Raw genomic sequence first — 19,181 nt, 5'->3', positions numbered from 1 at the left:
GGGAATGAGGCGATTAGGAGTCAGTAGTGTAGTTTCAGTAGGGCAGTGAGGAATTATATCGAAGTGTATTAAATAGAGAATAGGAAGTAAGAAAGCTTGAGAAAAGAAAGAACAAATTTGTATCGGAGCTAGGAAGTAGAAGAGGCTTGATTATGTTTATTGGTTTAGAAAAGGAACCAACAGAGAGAGGGAAACAGATGCACAGGAAAATCTCTATATAAGCAAATTCTATATTACGTAGACAACACTGCTTTCCCCCCTATTTGAAGCCCCCTCACATCGAGGATACATACATCTCTAACTGGGCTTCGAAAGGATATAACCTAAAATGCCTCCACTGCTGGACTTCCTTTGTTGTTACAAGGCCAGTCAACCCTAACCTGTTCTCTTTCTCTCTGTCCTCAGGCTTTTCTCCAAAGATATAAGGTCAATTTAATTCAATTTAACTGATTTGACCTGTTGCTGTTTATTGATTGCTCGGCTACTGATTTAGCACTTCACCATCCTACCTGCTCTACCTCCTAATCATGTGCGGCTTCTTCTCTCCGAGTTGGAAAGAATCACTCTCTGGCCATTCAGGTCTCCAGGTCAGTAGGGAGATCTCTCCTTTGATGGAACCGTGCGTGAACCATAGTTGTTACATTGCCCTTATGAAGGGAGCCCCAGTTCATCATTTTCCATGTATGAATCTTGCAAAGACATCATATCTATGGTATCAAGTCAGAACTGATTTCAGTTTATGACTTATTTGCCAATGAAAGATAAAGATTTTGCTAAAGGCAATACATTTTATTTCATGGAGGGGGACAGGTCTAAATATCCTGCTGAAACATAGCATCATTTCTGCGTTTTTAATTTAGATGAGTATATTTTCCCTTTTTCTGCTGAGATTATACACAGTTTTTGAAACTCGATGGCTTTGGCTCTTTCTTCTAGATTTGTGAGGGGGAAGGGCACATGTCATCTCCAGCCAGAAGAGCTGAGCTGGGAGATTCCTTTCCGTGTGCACAAGAAACAGAAGTTTGGCCCATCTGCTGATACATCCCTGCTCTGGCACTTACTGTGACTCAAGTGTGCCACTGAACTGCAATTTTTAAAATACATCTAAAATGGAGTGACTAATGCTATTTTGAAGATTTATTAATATAGGCAGAATACCGAGTCTGGTATTTGCATGCTGAAGGAAAAATAACTAGTCTCACTAATATTATTTATCGGGGAGCCGCTGAAATGGTGTCTTCAGACACTAGCTATGGCAAGAAAGAGAAAGGGGTAGCTTTGAGAGATTTTGGAGAATGAATTAATAGTAAGAAAGTTATATTTTAATTGAACATTTGCTGTGCTCCAGGTTACATGCTTTATCAGTGTCCACAGACATTTCAGAGGGAGAGGGCGAAGGGTAGAGATATTTCCCATTATCTCTATGATCTACCCCAGATATGCATTCCCACTATGTTTACTCAGTTTAATAAAAAAACAAAAAAACTACCTTGCCAATTAAATCTAAACTCCATTCATTTATTCATTCATTTGCTCATTGAGCAAACGCTAACATTTTAGTAAGTTGCAGGCTAGCTGAGCATGGCGTGGGGAGGTCAGGAGCCTTTTCAGGGGTCAGGGAGCATTTTAAACATTGAGTTTATCTTGAACACTTTTCTCAGAAGTTTCAAATCCCTTAGGAAAGATTTCTGAAACCTTCCACACACTCACCCCCTCCAGTTCATTGTTTCTTCCTCACTGCTACTCCCATACGTTGTTCTTGCACTGACCCACTGTGTTCCCTTAATTGTTTAGATGCCTGTCTGTCCTTTTACATAATGAGCCTTCAGACCCTGTCCTTGAGCCCTGGGAGGATGCTCAATAATTGAGTGAATGAACTCATAAATAAATGGCATTCTGAATAAATTAAGTAATGACCATCGGGAGGTCCAGAATGGGAATGAAACTGTAGCCTCGTTTCAGTAGAGCAGGAAGCTGACGTCCTTGCCTTCAAAGGGACAGCTTGAAGGCAGGAGTGCATGCTTTTAGGTGTTATCTAGAACAACTATTTCACTGGGGACCAAAAACAAAAAGATGGGCCTTAGGGGGACTGGGCTGTTTTAGAGCCCTCTCTTCCTCCACTCCACCCCCATCTCTATTCACCCAACACTCTCCAGCTGAGCATTGTTGCTCAGTGCTGTGAGTGATCTGGTGACTGTAGCAGAGGCTGGGAAGAAAACCCACAGGGCTGCAATACAAAGAAGACCATGAAGTTGGCCAGCGGAGTAATCCTATCCTGTTAAAACAAGCCTGCCCCAGGGGATCTACTCAGTGAAAAGATATCACAGACCTCAAAGCTCCATGTACAAAATAATCGAATTTTTTTCTGGATTAGAATAATATAACGATCCTTTAGGATGAAACTAGGAGTAGCTATGGCAAGAAAGAAAGGAGCAGTTTTGAGAGATTTTGGAGAATGAATTAATAGTAAGGAAGTTATATTTTAATTGAACATTCACTGTGCTCCAGGTTACGTGCTTTATCAGTTTTTATCTTACACTTAAACTCTGTGATGTAGGTGTCCTCGTGTCCATTTAACAAGTGGAAACTCGGAGGTGTTAAACAGCCTGCCTACTTTCCCAGAGGTTAGAAGCCACAAAGGGGGGCTTCAAACCGGTGTCAGTCTGATGTCTATGTCCCGGTTCTTAAAACATTTTACGTTACCTCACCATGTGGCAGTGGTCCCCAACCTTTTTGGCACCAGAGACCAGTTTCATGGAAGACAATTTTTCTGTGGTGGGGGAATGGTTCAGGCAGTAATGCGAGCCATAGGGAGAGATGGGGAGAGATGAGGAGTCCTGTGCAGCCGTTCCTAACAGACCATATGGGGTGAAGGGAGACTAAAGATCACTCCACGGTTTGAGTCATTATATCTCAAGATGATGGAATTTTAAGAGCTCTGGTAGGACGAGGAGAAATGATTTTTAAAAAAATATATATATAGCTTGTACTTATTTTTTTATTGGCCACGTGCTGTAAGAGCCCTTGGCAGGGAAAGCACAGAGTCTAAGCACTGGACCACCAGGGACTTCACTGGAAATGGCAATTTGAATAAAGATGATTACTTTAAATTTGTATATATTTGAATATAGGTCTCCAGAATATTATCAGTAGACCCTTGGGAATAAATTACGGCTTAGTTCACTTACCTGTTTAATGAAGATATTTGTAGTACATTCCTCCATAACCTTGTTGTGAGGATGAATTCCGGCATACCATAAGAATTCAATGAATGTTATTATTATTCATTCATTTTTAATTCTGTGTATTTGGTTAAAAAAGCAACACTATATTTACTGCTGGGAATGTACATGCCTTTGTTTTTCAACTGTTTGAATAAACTTCCTTTATCTGAGAATAATTTTCTTCTACACTTAAAGGAAAATAGTCTGTTCATGGTAATAAGTTATTCTTAATTGAGCCCCTTATGTCAAATTCTATGTACACATCTTACATACATTATTTCCTTGACTTATTTCTATAAATACATGTAAATCATGTATTTATATATATTTAATCATTTATTTAATGCTGGAGGCAGATTTCAAAAATACCTTTGTCACTAATATGTAGTCCATGGATGAGTTTCAGAAAATGATGAACTTTTAAAACTTCTAGATATTGTGGGTGCCAATGTGTATTCCATCAGTTTTTCATTGGAGTCTATTACCCACTTTCCCTCACCCAAATGATTAAAAATTGCTGCTCTATAAGTACTGATTCAAATCCTTTTTGGAAAGGAGCAGAGTTCATTAAATGCACTAACACGAAATAATTCTATTGATAAAGAATGCTTTACCTTCATGCAAATTTGCAGCTTGTTTAAGGGGTTTTGGGAACAATAGCAACTAAATCCTTCTTCCATATTTAAGTCAGACCTGAGTCACTAACAAATTCCCGGTGGGGAGTTTATAGCACATGTTTAATTATGATAGGATTCTAAAGTCAATCCAGGGGCTGAAAAGGTTCAGTTCTTTTTCTAAATCCCACACCAAAATCCTTGGTGTTTCAAAGCAAGGGTTCCTCGGCAATCCTTTGAGTGGTTTAAACCATAATCTGGTGGTCCGTGTCTTCTTGTTGTCATTTTGTCTATATTATTTATGCTAATCCTGTGATATTTTTTTTTCTTTTTAACCAAGTATAGGGTCTAATTTAAGATTTAGAACTTGTCAATGATGCACAAAAGTAGGAGACTGATATTATTTGCTGCTAGTTGTAGTTTCTAAGCAGGATCTGGAAAAAATTGGACAAAAAACTTTCAATACTTCTTTAAGATTTTTCCTATGATGAGTAGATAACATGTCAAAATTTTCTGTATTTCTTTATCCATCAAAAAGTTATGATTTCTATCTTGATCAGTACTTTCACAGCACATAAAACAATAGGTCTAGTTTTTAAAAATAAGGTTATGTCGTTTGCCTAATTTTCTGACCTCGTTCAATCTGGGGGTGAGAAAGACTGTGCTACACATTATCTGACGGTCATGGTGATGGTCCCACTAGGCCTTCTGGGTCTTTTCTCTGTGAGTATTTCAGTGGTATGTTAAAGGTGACCTTGAAGTTTCCTTTTCGTTCTGAGATTCTATGATTCTTTATGCATTAGTTGTTGACTAGCATCAGAGTTTTAGAACTTGAAGGTATTTAAAAATTACTTTTTTGTATTAGGGTTATCCATGCTTTTTAACATACCTATTCACAACTAACTCTGTGGTCATCACCTTCTTAGTGAGGAAATATATTTATTGGAGCATTGATTTGGAATAGGGTAGGTTAGGAAGAGGAGGGAATGATACTGGAAAGACAGATGTGAGGAAAGAGAAGCGGGAATGTGAAGTATAAGGTTACCAAGGTAAATAACTTCTTAAGGAAATTTTATAAATTGGAAAGAAAAATAAAATCGTTATTATTGAAATACTCTTTTCAGGTATCTAGAAGTTAAACATTAAAAATATATTGTGTTTTTTAAAGAGGATAGTCTGTGACTTAGAGGTAGAACTGGGAATTTTTAACTTTGCTCTATCTTTTAGAATTCAAAGCAATTTTTGCTATGAGCTTATAGTTTCCTTAGCGATCTTATATTTTTTAATTTAAATATTGTTTCAAAGAATATTTCCCCATCTAATCATTGGCCACCTTCTCTCTTTGAAATGTGTGACACAAGAAGTGCAGTTTGTAAGAGAAGCTTCTATGAAACTGAGACAAAGATAAATGACTTCACCAAAAACAAACAAACCAACCCAGCAGAAGTACTTTAGGAAAAGGGAAGCATTTCTTGCATGTGACATTTGTGGGGAAATGATCCCAATCACTCATTTTTATATGCATGAAGGAGTTTTGTTTGTTTGTTTGATAATACATTTTAAAAAATTAGAACTAAACCTTAAGAGCTAGATGTGAAAATGTAAAATTGTAGCATTTATTTCTCATACACAGGTTCTGAAAGATTTCCATTCATAAAGTTCTTATAGATCTCGTTTTCAAAAAAACAATGCGCTTTTTCACAAACAACATGTAGGAATCAATTGCCAAACTTTGAGAGTGGTCTGACTATTCAAAGATAAAGCAACATGTTGCGGCCACGGGTTGAAAGTCAGTCTCCTTTCTGCAGATTGGAAATGTTGAAGTGTAAGAATAAATGGGCAGAGCCAGAAATACTTAAGAAACTGGGGTCCGTGGAGTGTGTACTTCTAGTTGTGCTGTTCTGTCCATTAACAACCTTAGCATATGCCTAAGATTTAGCTGATTTTATTTTCAGAAGATAAAAGGCACAAAATCATCCACCACACTGGCACTTTTAATGAGCCGGGGTTATCTCACCTCTTAGCTTACATGTGAAAATCAATAGAAGACCTCACCCTTTAGCTTTCAGTCAAGTCTGGACACATTGGGAGTTGGGATGCAAAGTTTATCTGTGGTCCTATCATATATAATAAAGATCCTGTAATGGTTGTTTTTCTGTCGCCTTTGCTAGACCTGAACATTTTTAATAGGATCTAAAATATCTTATGCTTGACCTATTACTGTCAAATAGCAATCAAGATGCTGTGCTTAAAACTGATTTTAAAGCAGAATAACAATGCATTTGCTAAGCAATATTGAAGGAAATGCAGATTTCTCAGTAGTTTCTGATAGAAACACACATATTTGAAATGTGGTTACCTTTAGACATGTGCTCTTTGAAATAAATAAATATATGTGTACCTGTGGTATGAATTTAAAACTATATGTTCACTGATTTCATGTAATACACAGAGTAAATTTTGAACTATTTTATGCTACCAAGTATTTATGAATAGCATTCATAAAGCACCTACCTGTGGAACGTATTTATTAGAAATATATGATCCAATCAATAGCAAATATCAGTTTATTTTAAAATAAATTTGGGGAATTTACATTATGCCATATTGGTAGGAAGACAGACCCTAGAGATTTTAAATGCTTCAATCTATTACATTTTATTGTTCAAACATTGTCTAAGTGACACGTAATGTACAGACTCTTGATTTGCAGAGGCTCATCAGCTTTTTTCCTTGAATTTTACAGAGGTTATATAATGTTTGATATTTAGATTGCTCATTTTCTGGAAGACGGTGGTTAGCTATAGGTTAATAAAAATAGTGTAGCCCGACCGCATACAGTAAGTTTTGAATCTGCTTATAAAGACATGTAAAAGTGCACCCTGCTAGGAACTCTACTATTCATGCTGAGGTTTAAACACTGGAATCGGGTTCCCAGTGGATTTTCACTTTCACAAGTACTTAATGCAGCTTTAGGTGTCTCAGGGGCAAACTGAACTGGCCACTGAATATCCTTTTTAAGGGGAGTTAACAATGGCTTAGTTCTACCTCTCTTGAAATACAGGATTCATGTTTTTCTCTCTTAAAATTTAGTGTTCCTAGAGACAGTCGGGAACATTAGAGAATGAGACTGTATTTATCCATCCCAAGCTAGGTACAATGTAGGTGAGGGCAATCCAATGTTCCCTGCAGTGCTTTGTCAAAGCTTTTTAACCCTACGCTGAAAGGATAACCACTTCAGAGTGAGGTTACAATGGAAACTCCAAACCTATTAAAAACCTGGGCCTTTACATTGGTGCAGGCTTTTGATTATAACAAATTCTATGTACTTTTGAGGATGTACACCTCTGTACTAGAGGTTATATTGTGAACCCTGGACTTATTACAGGTGCAGCCAATTCTAGGATTAGAACCCAGACCTTAGATCCTTTCTTTTTTGAAAGCATTGTGATTTTATTTTGGGCTAGAAGAGTTATGGGGCAAACCCACTCAAGTTAAACTCATGAAGTACAAATATAAATGGTGCTAGGAACACAGCTGCCATAAAACGTAGAAAAATTATATGTAGGCTCTAAAATATCTCATTCTAAATCACATGTATACATATGTATATGCATAAACAGATCCTATAGACGAAATCATGGTAGAATTGTGTTTTGATCATTTGAAAATTAAAAAGCCCACTTAGAATATATTAAGGATAACCTAGGATGTACTAGGGTAGCAGAAACTCCAAATCTCAATGAATTTGAACACATACTGTTTAATTCTCCCTCACAGGAGCCCTGAGGAGGCTGTAAGAATCTGTCTTCCATTCTTAGTGATCCAATTTCCTCAACATCTCGACACAAGGTTTTCTCCTTTATTTCTGTGGCAAGGGAAGAAACAGCTCAGAGTCTCACAGGGGTAAATAAATACGTTCATCTGGAAATGACACATCACTTCCACTCATGTTTCACTGGCCTAACAGTATCAAGGGGGTGGGGAATTTAAATGACCACCACCTCCCATTCCCACCATAAACTGAAGGAGGAGAACAGGAAATACAGGTGAGTCACCCAAATGTCTGTCACACAGGAGATGACAGAATTGTAGATGGGAAATCCATGAACTCCTTAACTACCTTGAACAGGTACTGCTGAATTAACAAATATCACTAATTTTGATTAAAGGGGATTTTCTGAAATTATTCTCAATGATTTCTCTGTAAAAATCAATGACATTTTCGTAAAAACCACACAAATATGCATATTTATAAAGTACTGTTTCAATAAATATTCAAATAGCATTTCAATATTTAAACAAAATCCACAGACTAATTTCATTATTGTCACAGGCAGAATATTATATTACTTGAAAAGTGCTCAATAAGATTGATTTGTGTTCTCTGTAAAATGTAGTCTCCACTGACCACTTGCCAGGTTGGGTTACAAGAGCCTTTCAAACCACAAACTGGGCTGTGGTCTTTCCAATGCAATGCCTGGAATACTTACACTAAGCTTTGAAACACTACGAAATATCAATGACCAGTTCACAGCCAATACCTATCCAGGCGGAGGCACTTTGCTGCTGATCGTTTGAAGTAGCTATTAGTGCAAATCAAAGGTTTAGTGTGTTCTTAATTTTTCCCCTTTGCCCTTCTAGAATATTCATAAACAAATTGTATATCTCTGCATCCACTGAGAAAATATCACCCCCGATAAACCTTTAGCTATCATAATTTGATCCCCTCTTTTAAATAAACCCCATCAATACCATTCATTATTAACGAAAGGTAGGATGATTCCTGGATGAAGTTTTAGTTCAGGTGGCGAATCGATACTTCTGACCATGTCTGTTTCATTATTGACAATGTCTACCCACATTTACTCTTATAATTAAGTTTTAGTCCAACTTCTAACTTTTCTCAAGTGTTTGAAATGGCTATATGGTGTTCTTAATTTCAGCTGCTGTTTCATCTTTCTCAGTAGGTGCCTATTTCATTGTTAAAGGTCATACTCATTTGTCTGCTCCAACAAAGGCAGCCCTTAAAGTTGGCTGTGGTTTTGACAGACAGTGGTCCCTATAAGTGATGGCCTTAAGGACAGAGCTGGCACTGGGAGACAGTCACCACAGCAAGGGGAATAACAGATAACAAATCATGCCACTATTTTTCCTCCTGGCGTGATTGACGACAGCACAGCGGGTGTAACTTTTCAATGTCTTCAGATTAAAAACCCCTCAAACAAATGAGTTCTGAAAATACTGTCCAGAGGCATTAAAGGGAACGGTTGGACTCAAAATACTTTTTAAAAAATAGGGCTTTTAAAAAAATGCACAATTTATGGCCATTCAATGCAATTATCTAATTTTCAGTGATACTTTCAATTTTATACACACAAAGTTCAGCTACAGATTTGAGGGGCTGTCACATCACTGATGTAAAGCTTTTCAGAGAGAAGTATGCAATGCTTTGCAAGGCATAGTAAACAGTATTCTAAAGAGGAAATTTGGTGTTTGTCAAAGCATCAGATGCATTTCAGTGTATTACAGATTATTTAAAAAATATTGTTTGTGTGATTCATTAATTCTTTTCTAACTGAATGGTGGAAATAAAGATAATCAAATGACCAAGCTCTGGTTGCATGTTAAATCACCCCTGTATTTTCCTGGTCCATGGTTAGCATACCTAATGGCAGTGCAAAATAAAATAAATATTTCCACTTAAAAATATGAATTCCACTTTTCCTGACGTGTTACATTGTCACATAATTTTTTGATTAACTGAAAAGTATAAAATGTAGAGATTGCATACTTCCAGTTTAAAAATGCACTTAGGTGTATTTGTCCTATACCTATAATTACTGTATACACTTAGGTAAATATAATAGTCATGATTTTGTTGAACATAAAATATTGTGTATTTAACATTGATGTGTGTAAACCATGGGAAAAGGATAACATTTGCCTGGAAGTTTCAGCTATTTTAATAGTTTATGCCTGGGCAACTTGCTGCAAACAGTGATTATGGGTCTCTCTCCCAGGAAGATTGATTCAGCAGTTTTGAAATAAAGCTTGACATCTATGTTCATATGGTTTTAGGTGATCTAGATATATAACTTGATCTAGCTATAATTGGGCAACCAGGTTAGGCACGTTAGACTTTGGATCATCACCATCAGGCCATGCGGTTTTGTACAGAAGCACTGGCTTTGGAGCCAGGTAGACAAAGGTTTGAATCTTGCTAACGATTCTTATTGTCTATGTGGACATTGGCAGGTCACTTCTCAGAGCCTCGGTTTTATGGACAGTTACCTGTGAATAACAAATCATATCTTGAAGGAGTATTGAGAGATGAACGAAGTTGCTGAATAAATGCAAGTGGTCTTTACTTACTGATAATACAACTGAAGTGCTTAAAACGACACTATCAGGTGCTTGAATTAAAACAAACTTTCTAAGAAGATAAATGGACTCTCCCACTTCTCCCTGCCTGCAGCCCAGAGGCTGTGGGTCATTCCAAGGCACCTTAGGAACCACCTGTATACATAGATGAAGTCATCAGTCTTCAGTTACAAAAGTAAGTGTTGAGATGACCTTGACACTTAACCTAAGCCCTAAACTAAGTCTAGTTGTTCAGATATAGCCACCGTCCCAAATCCTGTACTTTTCTTGGGGTTCAAAGTGAACCCAGGCCCTTGGCAAACACTCATTTAAAATACATACTGCATCCCTCCCCTACACCAAGGCTGAGAATTTTCTCCTTAGAGGACACAATGAACCATACTCTCCATGGATTGTGAGATATTCTATATTAGAAGAGGATTTGCTTTCCTCATCTCACACCTCCAACTTTTTAATAATATGGGGCAGGATGCTCTGATTTCTAGTAGTACCTCCATTTCCTCATCTTTAAAATGGCAGTAATAACAAGCTTACCCATTGGAACAAGGATTAGACAAGTTAATATATGTGAAATGTTTAAAACAATATCTGGCACATGGGAAGTGACTTGCCCAAGGTCATACTGCTGAAAACTGTTTGTTGGATTCGGACTCAGGTGTTGGAGTCAAGGCACTGCAACACTGCTCTTACTCAGATTGTTTATAACTCCTTCTTCTTACCCAACAGTATAAATTCAACCAGAAGGGAGAGCAAGTAGGAAAATATTTGAAGTTATGTAATTAGACTTGTACCAATGCAAGGAGATTAAGGAGACATTCCAAAATAACATGAAAAACTGTACAATATATAAAACTTTATTTTTTTGTATACAAATAGAAAAGAATAAACTAAAAGAGAAAAAAGAATCTCACTTTTTTTTTCTGTTTTCTAGTTTCCCTATTTTTATAACACAATGGCCAGTACTATTACCAGTTTCTAGAGTCCCTTCAAGAGGTGTTGAAAACTATTCAGCATACATGTGTATAAATATCATCCTATTAAGTGAAATGGTAGCATTCTATACTCACTCTTCTTTCCCCCCTCTTGCTCTTGATGCTATGTTACTTATTATAAAATTATTAAGAAATTTCTAAATGTAGAAATAAATATAATAAAAATGAGTCTCTCCTTCAATCTTCTAAAAGTGATTATTAAAAATGACATGATCAAAAAATTGTCTTTACAGAAAGATGGGATTATGTGATATTCTTTTTCTGTATCTTGCTAATATTTAACCATAACATGTTTTCAAAGTAATGTAAGTGGAACCATCGTTTTTTTTTTAAATGACTGCCTTGAATTCCAATGTTATGCTAAAATTTATGTGTTCCCTCACCTATTGGTGGACACTGAAGTTGTTTCTAATTTTTCAGCCACTTTTTTTTAAATTAATTAATTAATTAATTAATTTATGGCTGTGTTGGGTCTTTGTTTCTGTGTGAGGGCTTTCTCTGGTTGTGGCAAGCGGGGACCACTCTTCATCGCGGTGCACGGGCCTCTCACTATCGCGGCCTCTCTTGTTGTGGAGCACAGGTCCAGATGCGCAGGCTCAGTAATTGTGGCTCACGGGCCCAGTTGCTCCGTGGCATGTGGGATCTTCCCAGACCAGGGCTCGAAACCATCTCCGCTGCATTGGCAGGCAGATTCTCAACCACTGCGCCACCAGGGAAGCCCCCAAAGCCACTTTTTAAGTAATATTTTATTAAGTATGTTTGTACATGTATCTTTATACTCTTGTGTTTGTATTTTTGTATGATAGATTCCTGGACATTAGATTGCTAAGTCACAGGGTATAGGGATTCACTACTTTGATTCTTCTGTCAAATTTCTTTCCAAAATCTGTACCAATTTACAGTGCTACCAATATTGTAGGAGAATGTCTACTTTCCATACCCTTCCTGACATTAGGCCATATAAAACTTTTAAGTACAGAATTCATTGATTCTTAGATGCAATTCTTTTTTCCAGTTTTAGCAGCTCTGAAATTTGAACATGTTTTATAATCAACAAGGTGTAATAGGTGAGTCAGAGCATGTTAGCTTTCTCCTTGATACATAAATTCATGATTGTGCTTTGTCACCAATGATACCATAGTTTCAAGAAAATATGGCATTTTTCCAATCTAACAGTTGGTGAAAATCAGATCTTAATGCTGTTTATGTTTTATGGTGTTGATTTCTAGTGAAGTTGTGCATCATTTCAGTTTTATATTTTCCAGACGTAATTTTTCCTTTAAAAATTGTCTGTTCATATCTCCACTCATTTTGTAATGATAAATATACGGAAGTTACGCAAAGGACGCAGAGTGCTTAGGGACACTGCGTGGTAGACAATCCTTACAAAACTAGGAACATCAAAGATTTACCTTGACTCACCGTCTCACTAGGGCAAGTCTGTTTTCAATATGTGGCTCTGTTCTCACACAAAAGATTATATGCATCTTCACAATACCTAACTTGTTTAAAAGAACTTAATTTTTTTGTTTGTTTTTAAATCAACAGTAAGCACGTTCTTCAGGGCAAAGTGGGCAGTCCTCTTTCACGAGAGACAAACTATGTGTCCTAGGGTTAGAACTTTCCGCTCCAAGTTAGAGTAGAACGAACACAACTATGCTTGTTTGCTTTTTTCCAATCCTGACAAAATACACTGTGACTGTTGGAATCAGCCTTTTGTCCCAGTTTTTGTCTTGCTCCCTAATTGTGATCATTTATATTTAATTAAGATGTCTCCAGCCTGATTCGAATCAGCATTCTTCTCCCTGTTCATATCTTGCATATCTTTAGCTCAGCGGGTTTTGTTTGTTTGTTTGTTTTGGCTGTGCTGTGCAGCTTGCAGGATCTCAGTTCCCCGATCAAAAATTGAACCCAGGGGGCTTCCCTGGTGGCGCAGTGGTTGAGAGTCCACCTGCCGATGCAGGGGTCAAGGGTTCGTGCCCCGGTCTGGGAAGATCCCACATGCCGCGGAGCGGCTGGGCCCGTGAGCCATGGCCGCTGAGCCTGCACGTCCGGAGCCTGTGCTCCGCAACGGGAGAGGCCACAACAGTGAGAGGCCCGCGTACCGCAAAAAAAAAAAAAAAAAAAAAAAAAAAAATTGAACCCAGGCCATGACAGTGAAAGCCCAGAATCCTAACCACTAGACCACCAGGGACCTCCTGTTTACCTCAGTGGTTCTTAACAGGGGTGATCCCTCCTCCCCACCGACCCCACCCAGGGGACTTTTGGCAAATCTGGAGACCTTTGTGATTGTACTGCCTGCGTTGGGGGGCGGCGGGTGGCTAGCTACTGGCATTTAGAGGGTAGAAGAGTAGGATGCTGCTAAATGTCCTCCAGTATATAGGACAGCTCGCCCACAACAAAGAATGATTCATCTAAAATGTCAGGAGTGCCACATTTGAGAAACCCTGCTTTAGAATCAAGTTTTAGGATGGCCTTAACCTGCAAATCACAGTTTTTGGAATTTCAGTATGAGCTGCTGGGGTTTCTCAACACCTCACCCTGCCCACTCCTGCCCACACACCAAACACCTGAGTGATATAACATACTTTTTATTAATAATAGTGTCCTCCAGCAATGATGTGGGAGGGTGGAGACAATGGTGGCATACCTATAATTTGGAAAGAGTTCCCAGGTGATTTTGAAACTGCCCCCTCAACCCAATGATTGAGTTACCACTCTAATTTAGAAGGTCTGAAGCCAGTGATTGTCAAAGAACTTTGATTTAAATCCCTCCCCACCACTTCTCCTCCCCAAGGATTGTTCTATGGTCGCTTGGGAAATATATAAAGTGTCAAAAGTAAGGATATGTTACTTATAAAATAGAGTATCTTTTGTTATGTAGTGAATGTGGCCAAAATAGGATGCAAATTTTCTGAGAAATTTAAAAATATATATATGAATTAATTCTATGATATTACTTTAGGACCTTGGACAAATAATCCTTCCTTTATAAATGTGGATGACTCTCAGAAAGTCGGTTTTATTTGGCCCTATGTACTTTTATTTAAACATTTACTTTGAATATAGCAGTGTGTATAGATAACACACACTGATTAATTAACAAGGACCTACTATATAGCACAGGGAACTCTGCTAAATACTTGTAATAACCTAAATGGGAAAAGAATTTGAAAAAGAATAGATAAATGTATAACTAATCACTTAGATGTACACCTGAAACTAACAGAACACTGTTAATCAACTATATTCCAATATAAAATAAAAACTAAACTAAACTAAAATCTCCACTCAGAAAAAAAAAATAAACATTTACTTTGAGATCCCTAGTCTGTGATTATATGGGATAAACCATACTTTTTGATTTTTAAAATGTGGGTCTTTGTTCACTTAGCATTAATATATTCATTCCTATAGTTCTTAGAGAGAGAGTATCCATTCCTATAGTTCTTTCCTGCATGCTCCCAAACCCCTACACCAAAGCAGTCACCTGCTGCAGCCAACCCTACACAGACTTGGAATCTGATGATGGGCATCGGCAGAGACAATGCTGAGCTCTGAAGATACCAGTACTCACCACCTCCACGGAACACAGCTTCTGCCCACAGCCTAGCTGCCTGTGTTCTCTGTAGTCCACCAGCATTTTCCCTTCAGATCTCAAACGTGGCCAGAAAGAAAGGGATGACTGTGGTGCTAGGAAGGAAGAACGGGATGTGAGGGTGAGAGATCTTGGCACTGGTTACTCCTAACCTCTGCTCTGCTCAGGAGCTTTGCTTTCTGCTCTCACAAGCATGTAATGCTTGCTACATTTGTTTTCCCAGTTCTACTTTTGGTATTCATTCTTGTCTATTTACGTATGATGGTGCCAACACTTTCAAACCAGTTATCAGAAGTAACCACTTTAAAACATCCTTGAGTCTTTTGAAAACTGTCCTGCCTCTCAAGCAATGTTCACCTAATCTGCAAATATCAATTGTTTTGCCAGTAATTATATTCTTGTATCTATTCCCCTGGTATCTGGCTACTAGAACAAAATTTAAAATAACATTAAATAAAAATCAGAGACCTCTGGAAGTATACTGCAATGAAAGCTGAAATATTTTGCTAAGCTGTCTTCAGAGGAGTGAAGGCAGTAACTCAATGTGGCTTTTCAAACATGACGTGCCCACCAGGCTGTAGCTGGAGTCTATAACAAAACAATTGACATGCTTTCCATTGAATAAGGAGGGAAAAAGCAGGTCCTAAAATGCAAACTCTACTTTGTTTCTTCCCCCCTCCCCCGTTTCATAATCAGTGACAACATATTGTGGTTTTTCTTGAATTATACTTCAAATCTAAATAAATAAAATAATATTTTACATTCATATCGTTAGAATTGAGATATAAACATAAGGACTCTTCTGATTTAAGGCATTTGTTTTTATTTATTCTCAAGCATGCTATCTGTCAGAGAAGAAAGAAAAACAACAACAACATATGGATGAATTCTTTTTGTTTATCTAGATATTTTGGAATCAATATGTTTCAAAACATGTCACCAAACTACATGACAATTTTGATTGCTAATGCTTGCATTTGGATCTTTGAATTAACCTGCAGAGAATGAAAGGTAAAATTTTAACTGTACAGGAACTAATCTATGTGTTAATAATAAAAGATAAGTATAGTAAATTTCCATTCTCTAAAACCAAGATGTTAGACTAACTAGAAATGTTAGCTTGTGTGGTGTTTACAATAGCTGTAAAAAAGGACTTTGTTGTCACAATACCCGTGAAACTACTATAAAATCTTCATATTCCTTTTGAAATTACTAAAGAAAGATTCAATTGCACCTTATAGAGTTTAGCATAACACGAATGCTTTTCTGTAGGTTAAAATTGGTAAGCATGGTATGGTATGGTATGAAAGTCAACTCTCAAGTTAACCAGTTAGATTGAACCACAGGGAATTGCCATTTTTCTGGGTGAAAAATGATTGCCTATGAGCTATTTCCTGTGGATCAACCTAATTTAATGATGATGCTTCGGGCTTCCCTGGTGGCGCAGTGGTTGAGAATCCGCCTGTTGATGTAGGGGACGCGGGTTCGTGCCCTGGTCCGGGAGGATCCCACATGCCGCGGAGCGGCTGGGCCCGTGAGCCATGGCCGCTGAGCCTGCGCGTCCGGAGCCTGTGCTCCGCAACGGGAGAGGTCACAGCAGTGAGAGGCCCGCGTACCGCAAAAAAAAAAAAAAAAAAAAAAAAAAAAAATGATGCTTCACCTTATTGGCCACTTTAAGGAGATGGTTTTCTATTCTATTACTCTAAAATGCTTATCATAGTGCTAGTGATATTCTGAGGGGCAAAATGTGACTTCTTATCTTACTTAATTGTTAGCATAGGATCTATACATATTTGAACTTAATGTGTTTGAAGAATTTGAAATAGAACCTTAAATAAATGTTCATGGAGCAATGACAGTGTGAACACAATTAGCCTAAATGGTCAAATGTATTAAAAAAAAATCTAGAGATATGAGTGTAGCCAACATACAGGTACATATAAATCTTCTTTTCTTTCTTTTTTTTGTCCCAAATAATTGTTGCATCTATACACGCAAGTTATTATTATTATTAATTAATTTGGGGTAAGCAAGGGTGAGACCCTATGTGGTTGAATTTCAGCACATAGCTATTTTCATTTGCTTATTTTTCTGCTTTTTTGGAATTAAAATATTGAAAACCATTCAATTTCAAATGTATGTATCAATAGTAGAAGGACTTCCCTGGTGGTGCAGTGGTTAAGAATCTGCCTGCCAATTCAGGGGCCACGGGTTCGAGCCCTGGTCCGGGAAGATCCCACAAGCCGCAGAGCAACGAAGCCCGTGAGTCACAACTACTGAGCCTGCGCTCTAGAGCCCGCGAGCCACAATTACGGAGCCCCCACACCACAACTACTGAAACCCGCTCACCTAGAGCCCGAGCTCTGCAACAAGAGAAGTCACTGCAATGAGAAGCCCGCGCAGCACAACGAAGAGTAGCCCCCGCTCGCTGCAGCTAGAGAAAGCCCGCGCGCAGGGATGGAGGCCCAATGCAGCCAAAAATAAATAAATAAAATAAATAAATTTATTAAAAAAAAAAAAAAACAGTAGACATTGGTGAGTCATTTCAGTTCAACAAATATTTACTGAGCATCTACTGTTTTCCAAGCAATGTTGTAGGGTTCTGGAATTACACAAATGAATAAGGCACACTCATAAATTTAGGGTGCTTATAGCTTCAGGGAAGAAAGAGACACTTGAACATGCTTTAGCTTGACATGGTAACCTTCATTATTTAGAGCACAGACTTTGACCCAATGTCTGAGTTTGAATGCTAGCTCTGCTACTACAAGCTGTGTGACCTTGGGCAAGTTCCTAAACAATCTGTGCCTCAGCTTTATCATCTGTACAGTGGGGGTCATGATAGTACCCATCTCTTAGTATCTTAAGGGAGTTTATATAAGCTTATATATGCAAAGCCCTTAGTACCAGGCACAGTGTAATCACTCTTTAAGTGCTAGATATTACTATTATTAATAATTAAATAGTTTAGGAAGAGAGGATATTTGATTTTCCCTATTCTAAAACTTTTTGGTAGAAGATGGCATATTTTGGGGCTCTGTCAATTTAGCTAGAAAGCCATAGGCATTGTAGCCAATCTACTGTGGGTTCAAATCTTTGTTACTTCCTAGCCATGTGAGTCTCAATTTTCTTATATGTAGAATTAGAGATAACACTACCATATTTTCATGATTATCATGAGAATTTAATGAAATAATGTTCATAAAAGCAGTCAATAAATACTAGCTATTAATATTTATTAGATGAAAACCCATTCACTCAAATATATCCCCAAAGAAAATAAGAAGTATCATGAAAAATGTGCAGTTACTCAATTAAAATAATTAGAGAATAATTTTAAAAATATAATTCAGAGATTAAATAATTCTCAAGATTAAATCTCATTTTAAATTGGTTCCTACCAAGTTCCCCTTTTTTTATCCTTGTAGATAGATTTTTTTTCTTATTTGTATAGCACTATATAAAAATTCTTGTAAACATAAGAGCTTATCTTATTTTTGCATTTTAGAATGGAAGCTGTCCATATAAATTTGTAATGTGATAGAGTTTATGCTAATTTTGCCATAAATTTCATGAGTATATTGGAAGCTTGTTAATAATTAAAAATTTTTACTTCTTCAAGTTACAAATAAGTATTACAGTAAATACTTTCCAATCTTTATCTGACATGACATCTTACCAATACAGGCATCATAAAATAAATAATTTATGAAAAATATTTATTTAAAGAGCTGTAATTTACCTTGCATTTACCATATGCCATTCATCCAAGTAGCAATATAAAATATTCATTAGAGAAACTCATTAAAACAAACTTCTATACAATGAGGTGACGGGCCAACAAAAAACATCAATCATAGCAGGGCTTTAAGTTTTTATTAGTGCATATGGGCACACTAATATTTCAAAGTAGAAAATTATGAATATTTTGCTCCAGCTCTGGAATGACCATGCTGCTGCAAAGACAAATTTGATAAGAGCATAACAAAGACAGGAACGGGTTTTTCTTCATTTGTTTTCATTTTAGTCAAGAAATCAGTGACAGTTCACTGAGATTTATTTTATTAATGGTGAATCAACCTGATGTTATAATTAATGGGAAATCTATAGCTAATCTTAGAGGAAAAATAACTAGACATATAATGATGTTTAAACCTGGCATAGCTGAACTCTGTGCTGCTGTCTCTTGAGTATGTGCATTGCAGGCAGAGCAGTTATTGTGAATATCAGGGACACCCAAATGCACTTTGAGGCCATATGAGTGGATCCCAAGCTCATTCACGCCTAAGGAGCAGTGTTTACAAAACATCGCGAATGTTGAACTTTAAAAAAATGTATTGCATTGCCAGCTCAAAACACACACACACAC

The sequence above is a fragment of the Delphinus delphis genome, chromosome 17 (genome assembly GCF_949987515.2).
Source record: "Delphinus delphis chromosome 17, mDelDel1.2, whole genome shotgun sequence".
Classification (NCBI taxonomy): Eukaryota; Metazoa; Chordata; class Mammalia; order Artiodactyla; family Delphinidae; genus Delphinus; species Delphinus delphis.
This window is presented reverse-complemented; position numbering follows the sequence as displayed.